Source organism: Arachis stenosperma, chromosome 9, assembly GCF_014773155.1.
Source record: "Arachis stenosperma cultivar V10309 chromosome 9, arast.V10309.gnm1.PFL2, whole genome shotgun sequence".
In the NCBI taxonomy this organism is placed as follows: domain Eukaryota; kingdom Viridiplantae; phylum Streptophyta; class Magnoliopsida; order Fabales; family Fabaceae; genus Arachis; species Arachis stenosperma.
In genome coordinates, this window is record NC_080385.1 from 2,789,854 (window position 1) to 2,800,425 (window position 10,572).

At 37.1% G+C, this 10,572-nt stretch overlaps 1 long non-coding RNA gene across 1 annotated transcript; it reads right to left on the reverse strand.

Annotated features, from left to right (window-relative positions):
- Positions 1-481: 481 nt before the first annotated feature.
- Positions 482-9,547, reverse strand: LOC130951333 (uncharacterized). Its single transcript, XR_009073933.1, has 7 exons — positions 9,172-9,547; positions 9,027-9,081; positions 8,809-8,938; positions 2,642-7,338; positions 2,497-2,551; positions 2,279-2,408; positions 482-808 (listed from the first exon to the last, which is right to left on the reverse strand). It is a non-coding gene; the product is annotated as an uncharacterized LOC130951333 (long non-coding RNA).
- Positions 9,548-10,572: the final 1,025 nt, after the last annotated feature.

Genomic DNA, 10,572 nt, shown 5'->3' on the forward strand with positions numbered 1-10,572 from the left:
TGATTTGATTATAGGGAAAGATAATATCTCTTTTTAATCGGTGGTCTCGGTTCAAGTTTTGACTATAAAATAATCAATATTGTTGCGTGAGTCTTATTTCTTATAGAATCTTTAATACTTTATTGCCTCCAAATACTTGTAATTTAAAAAAGAAAAAAGAGAAAAAAGAAAAGAGTAATAATAATGTAAAACTTTACATATATTTGCTGTGTTGATAGGGTGAAGGATATGAGAAAAAGATGTTTTGATTAACAATCTTGTAGTAAGTGTTATAATAGATTCAAACTACGTGTTTAGTGTAACACCCTACCACACTAAGTTTTACGCTTAAGTCGTAAAACAGAGGTGGTGTGGTATTACGACTTCTGAATAAAATAAGTACATATAATAGCGGAAGAATTATAATATGCTAGGAGCCTTGAAGAATAGAGGAAACAAAAATCGCGAAATAAAAGCGCAACACTCAAGGAACGAGTTAACCTGCGTGCTAAGAAAACCATAACTATTAAACATAAGATAACAGAAGTAGGGGTAGAATACCAAAGATACAAAATAACAAGCTCCTAACTCAGCCTGCGAAGTCAAGACTGGTCGGAGAATATTTACACATATATACATACATATCAAAAACCCAAAAGTACATATACACAATCCTGCCTCTCCATAAACCTCTAAGAGGATAAAAAAGAATAAGTCATGCGGAGAGAAAGCTAAGTACATATATATACATCATAGCATAACAAAATATCCCAGTAACCACTCCGCCTCAAGAGTCCAGACGCCTAACGAGATGCCTCTCGACCTGCATCTGAAAAATAACAACATAGTATGGAATGAGAACCGAAGGTTCTCAGTATGGTAAAGGTGCCACACACATAATATATAAGGTCCTGGGAATGCCAGAGGCAATCCTAGAACACCGACACTCAGATTATAGAGCTTAAAGTATTAAACAGAAGCCATAAAAGGTGGTTTACTAAGGATATTTAAACCTAACTTAACTTAACCTTAAATCTCTAAGTCCCATACTGCCTTTCCTCCATACCTCCAGTTCCATCATGTATTTTCACAGACAAATAGACAGATAAAGGCAAACACAAGAAGGTTACAATTACTGCAGATAACAAATATACATTTAACATGGCAAGTACATTTAGGCACACCCAGTTAATACACAAGCAAGTAATTCAAGTAATATGCATATGATGCATGCCTGTCCTATGGCTGATGAGGCTCATCTGTCGGTTATCCAGCCAACCCGACAAGTCTGAATTGTCCTTAGACTGTCCCTCGACGTGCATCCCCAAGAGTCTATGCATAGATTTTTTCTCAAATAATCAATATTGCTCAATGGGGGTAACATTCCCGGGAATTTATATAGTGCCCGGTCACACTTACGTCGTAGGGTCAACAGAGTATCGAGTTTTCTACCTGGTACACGTGGTGGCAAGCCACGGCATTTTATCCAGGGAATCTCGTATCTCAGATCATTCAAATTCATAAGCCATATAAATAATTCAATTATAATTCATCAACAACCACATCATTTTCATTCACATCTCATTCATCATCATACATCAATCATATCAATCCTTATCCTTCATTATCACACCTCCCATTCCGTCCATCAATAGTTCCAATTCAAAATATAATTCATTCTTTTCTAAATGAATCAAACTTAAAACATGCTCATTTTCTTAATAACTCTAAATCAAACCATATAACCTTTGAATCTAAATCTTTTTAAATAATCATATAAACAAAATCTCTAATTTTTATAAAATTTCGGCAGCATCTCCTCTAAAACTCGGACTTTGCCACCCTTTTCGGGTCCAAACCTGCTTTCTTTTCAATTCAACATACCCTTCCTCATTATCATAACAATCTCCACAAAAATCTACTTCAGATCAACAATTAAACTCATACAATATTTAAATCCAACAACCAAAATTCAACTAAGAGTCATAGTTCACAAATCCTAGGCTTTTAACATAAAATACCTCAAATTAATAATTCACCAAATTATTAGTTAATCAACAAACACCAAACCAACCATGTTCATCAACAATAATATTCAACCATAATTCTCTCCAAATTAACATAACAACATTCACCATCCAAAGTTAGTAACTAATTATCCAATAAACTTCAACTAAATATATTCATCAATAAATTACTAAACATTAAACATACACCTGCATTCCAACTTATCCTATGGTCATCTAGCCTAAGTTTTCACAGAACATTATATATTAAATGCAAGAAACCTAAACCATACCTTGGCCGATTTCCCCGTAACGACCAAAGCAAATTATTTAAAACCAAGGCAGCCCCTTCAAAATTCAACTAATCAGCTTCCTCCAAGTTCCAATATTCACAATTTCAAGCTCCAATTATTTATTCACAACCTAATACACATTCATAACACATATATATCCAATTTAATACTCAAAGCTCAAATTCAAAGAAAATAAAATAGAATTATCGTATCCTCACCTTACCCAAGCTTCACATAAGCAAGAGTGAACGTTTCTCTCAAGCTAATTGGATCCTAAAACATCAGAAATCAAAGAAATTCAATACCCCTTCTCAAAACTCGAAAATTGGGGAAATGAGAGGCTGAAGTGAAATAGCAATTTACCTATGAAATTGTTCCGGTAGAAACGTAGAGCTCGACGCGGTGAACGCGTGGCCGCAAACGGTGCGGCGATCGGAGTTCGGACGGAGGAGTTACGGCATGTTGAAGGTTGCCGTTAGGTTTGGCGTTCTCTTCCTCCCTGGGAGCGTTGCTGCTTCTGTTACGTTAATGAAGAGAAATGAGCTTTTAGGCTCATTTAAATGCTGGCCGGTTGGGCCCACGGGCCCGGTTTGGGTCCGGTTCAACCGGTCCGGCCCGTTCGGTCCAATTTTGGACCGTTTTCTTCGAAATTGGTGTCAAAATTCTCGTTTCGATGAGCTCTGTCCTAATTTGATATAATATTCACATTTCTAATCCTCCTTATTAAAAACTAATTTATTAACTAATTATCTACTAATTAATCGGGGTTTACATTCTACCCACCTAACAAAGAATTTTGCCCTCAAAATTCAAATTCAGTTACCTGAAAAGAGATGTGGGTAGTCCTTTTGCATATCTGATTTGAGTTCCCAAGTATGTTCTTCGATCCCAGCTCGACTCCAAGCTACTTTTACCAATGACACTTCCTTTCCGCGTAATCGTTTAATATTAGTATCATCAATTCTCACTGGGATTACTGGAAGTGTTAGATCTTCTCTTACTTGGATTGGTTCTGGTTCTAGAACATGACTTGCATCAGGAGTGTACTTCCTAAGCTGTGATGCATGGAACACGTTGTGCAAATTCGAAAGATATGGCGGTAAGGTGATTCTATAAGCCACTGGCCCAATTCTCTTCAGGATCTCAAATGGTCCAATATAACGGGGATTCAGCTTCTTAGTCTTAATAGCTCTTCCCACTCCAGTGGTTGGTGTAACTTTCAGAAAGACATGTTCTCCTTCTTCCAATTCCAAAGGCTTCCGCCTTTGATCAGCATAGCTCTTCTGGCGGCTTTGGGCTATAAGCATTCGACTACGAATTTTCTTTATCTATTCAGTAGTTTCAGCTATCATCTCAGGCCCTAACAAACTCCTTTCTCCAGTTTCATACCAACATAGTGGAGACTGACATTTTCTGCCATACAGAGCCTCATATGGAGCCATTCCGATGCTCGCATGATAGCTATTATTATAAGCAAACTCAATTAATGGCATATACCGATCCCAACTCGCAGGCTGATCCAAAACACAAGCCCTTAGCATATCCTCCAAGGTCTGAATAGTTCTTTCTGACTGACCATCTGTCTGAGGGTGATACGCAGTACTCAAGCTTAGCTGAGTTCCAAATGCACGTTGAAAAGCTCCCCAGAACCTTGATGTAAACCGAGGATCCCTGTCAGATATAATGGTAGAAGGCACGCCATGCAACCTGACAATCTCTTTAATATACATTCGAGCTAATTCTTCCATTGTGCAACTTATTCGGATAGGAAGAAAATGAGCTAATTTCGTCAATCGGTCCACAACCACCCAAATAGCGTCACAACCAGATCGGGTCCTAGGCAAACCTATCACAAAGTCCATTGCGATACTCTCCCATTTCCATTGTGGAATCTCTAAAGGCTGAAGGGTCCCTGATGGTCTCTGATGCTCAATCTTAACCTTCTGACACGTTAAACATTTAGATACATGTAATGCCACATCATTCTTCATCCCTGGCCACCAGAACATCGCTTTCAGATCCTGATACATTTTAGTACTCCCTGGATGAATTGAAAACCCGCTCTTATGAGCTTCCTTCAAGATTCTCTGTCGCAGGTCTCCAATATTAGGCACAATAATCCAGTTCTTGAACCTCCATAAACCATCCTGACCTTCTGACACTCTCCACTGTTTTTTCTGTTCAACTGCTGGTAATACCTTACGTAACGCTTCACTATCTCGATGAGCCTTCAGAAGTTCTGATTTAAAATCACTAGAAATTTACAACTGACTCAAACACAGGATTCCAGATTCTTCTCTAACTCCCAAATTCAAACCTTGGAATGCCTTCAGTAACTCTTCCTCCTGTAGCATCATCCAAGCTGCATATAAAGATTTCCGACTCAAAGCGTCCGCCACAACATTCGCTTTTCCTGGATGATAATTCAATTCAAAATCATAATCTTTCAGAAGCTCCATCCACCTCCTCTGACGCATATTTAACTCTTTCTGCTCAAAAAGATACTTCAAACTCTTATGGTCTGAGAAAACATGAAACTTAACGCCATAGAGGTAGTGCCTCTAGATCTTTAAAGCAAACACAACAGCAGCAAGTTCTAAATCATGTGTCGGGTAGTTCATCTCATGCGGCCTTAACTGCCGTGAGGCGTATGCTACAACATTTTGGTGCTGCATTAGAACACACCCCAAACCTTTCAGAGATGCATCACAATACACTTCAAACGGTTCACTTGGTTCAGGTAATACCAATATAGGTGCAGTAGTCAACCTGTGCTTTAATGCTTGGAAGCTCTCTTCACATTCCGGAGTCTAGACAAAAGGCGTATCCTTCCTAGTCAATTTAGTTAAAGGTATGGCGAGCTGTGAAAATCCCTTAATGAATCTGCGATAATACCCCGCCAAACCTAAGAAACTCCTGATCTCTGTCACTGAAGTTGATCGCTCTCAATTCATCACTGCTTCCACCTTAGCAGGATCCACAGCTATCCCCTGCTTACTCACCACGTGGCCGAGAAACTTCACTTCACTCTTCCAGAACTCGCATTTAGATAACTTAGCATATAACTTCCTATCTCTCAGAATTTGCAGCACAGTTCGCAAGTGTTCAGCATGTTTCTCTTCAGACTTAGAATAAACAAGAATGTCATCAATAAAGACAATAACAAACTTGTCCAGATACGGTCGGAAAATCTTGTTCATATAATCCATAAATACGGCCGGAGCATTAGTTAATCCAAAAGACATCACCGTATATTCATAATGACCATAACGTGTCCTGAAAGCAGTTTTTGAAATATCCTCATCTCTAACTCTTATCTGATGATACCCGGATTGCAGGTCAATCTTAGAAAACACACCGGCACCCTGTAACTGATCCATTAGATCATCGATTCTAGGCAATGGATATTTGTTCTTCACAGTGATCTTATTCAACTACCGATAGTCGACACACAATCGCATACTCCCATCCTTCTTCTTTACTAGTAACACTGGTGCTCCCCACGGAGAAACACTTGGTCGAATAAAATGCTTACCCAATAGATCTTCCAGTTGAGCTTTCAGTTCAGCCATTTCTAAAGGTGACATCCTATAAGGAGTAATTGAAATTGGACCAGATCCAGGTACCAACTCGATTGCAAATTCAACCTCTCGGTTAGATGAAAATTCATTAATATCATCTGGAAACTCATCTGGAAATTCACATGCAACCGAAATCTGCTCTAAACTCTGATCATCACCTGGTACTCCCACAGTTAATAACATAACACCCTGACATCCAGTTCCAGAACAGTTTACTATCATAGAATTCAAATAGTAACTATTCACCACAACCGGTGCTTCTGACCCTTCTGGCATAAACTGTACTAACTTCTCAGAACAATCAAGCAAAACATGATTCTTGGATAACCAACCTCCCGGTTATCCTAGCATCATCTGTCTACAGGATACGTCGTATTCCCTACCACCAATGCTGAGCCTCGCTTTGCAGCTGATAAGTTCCAAACTCAACCCAATGCTCCTCAGGAACCTGCGACACCATTTCCATAGCCTGGATCCAATTATCTGCATCAGTGGGATTTGAGGTTCCCCTAAAAGTAGGAGGGTGAACTTTCAGAAACGTTGCAAGTGTCATAGGACCGTCCTCATCATTATTGTTCCCGTGATTACCCTGGTTTATCTTATTACCCAGTGCCTTGGCTGTCACCTGCATAGTTGCAGCCATATTTCCCAGGGCAGCCATAAAGTCTACTGGATCATTCCCTACCGGGCTAGGAGTAACGATGCCTATCCTACCTCTACCTCGCCCGCGACCGCGTCTGCGAGTCGACATCTGGTCCTTATACACACCAAACAAGTGATATTAAGTTGATCAGTCTCAATATCGCAGGTCTAATGCTTTAAGTTCCAAATGCATGCTCACAAACGTTTATGCCATATATATCAGTCAGATATCCTAATAGCACATAAACACATATACAGAGAATGCACAGAAGTACAATCAGTCCGTCTTTCAGGCTCTATAGGAACGAACTGCTCTGATACCATAATGTAACACCCTACCACACTAAGTTTTACGCTTAAGTCGTAAAACAGAGGTGGTGTGGTATTACGACTTCTGAATAAAATAAGTACATATAATAGCGGAAGAATTATAATATGCTAGGAGCCTTGAAGAATAGAGGAAACAAAAATCGCGAAATAAAAGCGCAACACTCAAGGAACGAGTTAACCTGCGTGCTAAGAAAACCATAACTATTAAACATAAGATAACAGAAGTAGGGGTAGAATACCAAAGATACAAAATAACAAGCTCCTAACTCAGCCTGCGAAGTCAAGACTGGCCGGAGAATATTTACACATATATACATACATATCAAAAACCCAAAAGTACATATACACAATCCTGCCTCTCCATAAACCTCTAAGAGGATAAAAAAGAATAAGTCATGCGGAGAGAAAGCTAAGTACATATATATACATCATAGCATAACAAAATATCCCAGTAACCACTCCGCCTCAAGAGTCCAGACGCCTAACGAGATGCCTCTCGACCTGCATCTGAAAAATAACAACATAGTATGGAATGAGAACCGAAGGTTCTCAGTATGGTAAAGGTGCCACACACATAATATATAAGGTCCTGGGAATGCCAGAGGCAATCCTAGAACACCGACACTCAGATTATAGAGCTTAAAGTATTAAACAGAAGCCATAAAAGGTGGTTTACTAAGGATATTTAAACCTAACTTAACTTAACCTTAAATCTCTAAGTCCCATACTGCCTTTCCTCCATACCTCCAGTTCCATCATGTATTTTCACAGACAAATAGACAGATAAAGGCAAACACAAGAAGGTTACAATTACTGCAGATAACAAATATACATTTAACATGGCAAGTACATTTAGGCACACCCAGTTAATACACAAGCAAGTAATTCAAGTAATATGCATATGATGCATGCCTGTCCTATGGCTGATGAGGCTCATCTGTCGGTTATCCAGCCAACCCGACAAGTCTGAATTGTCCTTAGACTGTCCCTCGACGTGCATCCCCAAGAGTCTATGCATAGATTTTTTCTCAAATAATCAATATTGCTCAATGGGGGTAACATTCCCGGGAATTTATATAGTGCCCGGTCACACTTACGTCGTAGGGTCAACAGAGTATCGAGTTTTCTACCTGGTACACGTGGTGGCAAGCCACGGCATTTTATCCAGGGAATCTCGTATCTCAGATCATTCAAATTCATAAGCCATATAAATAATTCAATTATAATTCATCAACAACCACATCATTTTCATTCACATCTCATTCATCATCATACATCAATCATATCAATCCTTATCCTTCATTATCACACCTCCCATTCCGTCCATCAATAGTTCCAATTCAAAATATAATTCATTCTTTTCTAAATGAATCAAACTTAAAACATGCTCATTTTCTTAATAACTCTAAATCAAACCATATAACCTTTGAATCTAAATCTTTTTAAATAATCATATAAACAAAATCTCTAATTTTTATAAAATTTCGGCAGCATCTCCTCTAAAACTCGGACTTTGCCACCCTTTTCGGGTCCAAACCTGCTTTCTTTTCAATTCAACATACCCTTCCTCATTATCATAACAATCTCCACAAAAATCTACTTCAGATCAACAATTAAACTCATACAATATTCAAATCCAACAACCAAAATTCAACTAAGAGTCATAGTTCACAAATCCTAGGCTTTTAACATAAAATACCTCAAATTAATAATTCACCAAATTATTAGTTAATCAACAAACACCAAACCAACCATGTTCATCAACAATAATATTCAACCATAATTCTCTCCAAATTAACATAACAACATTCACCATCCAAAGTTAGTAACTAATTATCCAATAAACTTCAACTAAATATATTCATCAACAAATTACTAAACATTAAACATACACCTGCATTCCAACTTATCCTATGGTCATCTAGCCTAAGTTTTCACAGAACATTATATATTAAATGCAAGAAACCTAAACCATACCTTGGCCGATTTCCCCGTAACGACCAAAGCAAATTATTTAAAACCAAGGCAGCCCCTTCAAAATTCAACTAATCAGCTTCCTCCAAGTTCCAATATTCACAATTTCAAGCTCCAATTATTTATTCACAACCTAATACACATTCATAACACATATATATCCAATTTAATACTCAAAGCTCAAATTCAAAGAAAATAAAATAGAATTATCGTATCCTCACCTTACCCAAGCTTCACATAAGCAAGAGTGAACGTTTCTCTCAAGCTAATTGGATCCTAAAACATCAGAAATCAAAGAAATTCAATACCCCTTCTCAAAACTCGAAAATTGGGGAAATGAGAGGCTGAAGTGAAATAGCAATTTACCTATGAAATTGTTCCGGTAGAAACGTAGAGCTCGACGCGGTGAACGCGTGGCCGCAAACGGTGCGGCGATCGGAGTTCGGACGGAGGAGTTACGGCATGTTGAAGGTTGCCGTTAGGTTTGGCGTTCTCTTCCTCCCTGGGAGCGTTGCTGCTTCTGTTACGTTAATGAAGAGAAATGAGCTTTTAGGCTCATTTAAATGCTGGCCGGTTGGGCCCACGGGCCCGGTTTGGGTCCGGTTCAACCGGTCCGGCCCGTTCGGTCCAATTTTGGACCGTTTTCTTCGAAATTGGTGTCAAAATTCTCGTTTCGATGAGCTCTGTCCTAATTTGATATAATATTCACATTTCTAATCCTCCTTATTAAAAACTAATTTATTAACTAATTATCTACTAATTAATCGGGGTTTACATTTAGCGTGTTAATTAAATATTTTATTTGGATATTTTTATTGTTATTTGACTCTTATGCTATACTTACATGTAAGATTTTGATTTTTTATATGGTACTTTTAATATAATCACGTTTTTATATGATTTTTTATAATTTTATATATTATTTTATTAAACTTTGATTATTTTAGTTGAACCGCCATTAAATTTTTAAATTAATAAATTAATAATTAAAATAGTTTAATAGCTGAGGCTCATTTTTTTCTATATTATAAATAAACTTGTGATATGCATTGATTCAATTTTTTTTTAAAAGAACAAAACGTGAATGACGTTTTGTCACTTAATAATAATTTTTAATTAAATAATAACAAAATAGCATTGACGCTTTGTGTTAAAAGAATTTTATAAAATTTTTATATATAAACGACGTTTTATATATTTTTTATTTTTTTAATGTCAGTGACGTTTTGTGCAAAATATCAGTAATATTTTATTGAAACGATAGTAACGTAAATGAAAAAATGGTGATGACATTTTTCTGTAACCATAAAAATCTCATAATAGCGTCAAATATAAGTTTTAGAATATTTTAGTGGATTACACCAATTTATGTCCAATATTAAAAATAAAAATTTAATAACCGATTCAATTTTTAAAACCTTATTTTTAACTCAAATTAGTGTAAAGTTTTTACCTAATTAAGCATGGCACGACATTGCTAATTGCTTGCTTAGAAGGGTAAAGGATGTCCATATATAGAGAATAAAATAAAGCCAATCGAGCAACCTAAAATGAAGTATATAAATATATATATATATATATATATATATATATATATATATATGTATGTATGTATGCTTCTCCAATTACTAATTAATATGATATATGTGTCCAAACTTAAAACACAATACCTGATCTCCCGCTTCTGATCTATCTCCTCTCATTACAAGGCAAGTTATGACCCTATTCTTCATATAAACCTTTTTCTTTTGTTATTAATTATTTAAC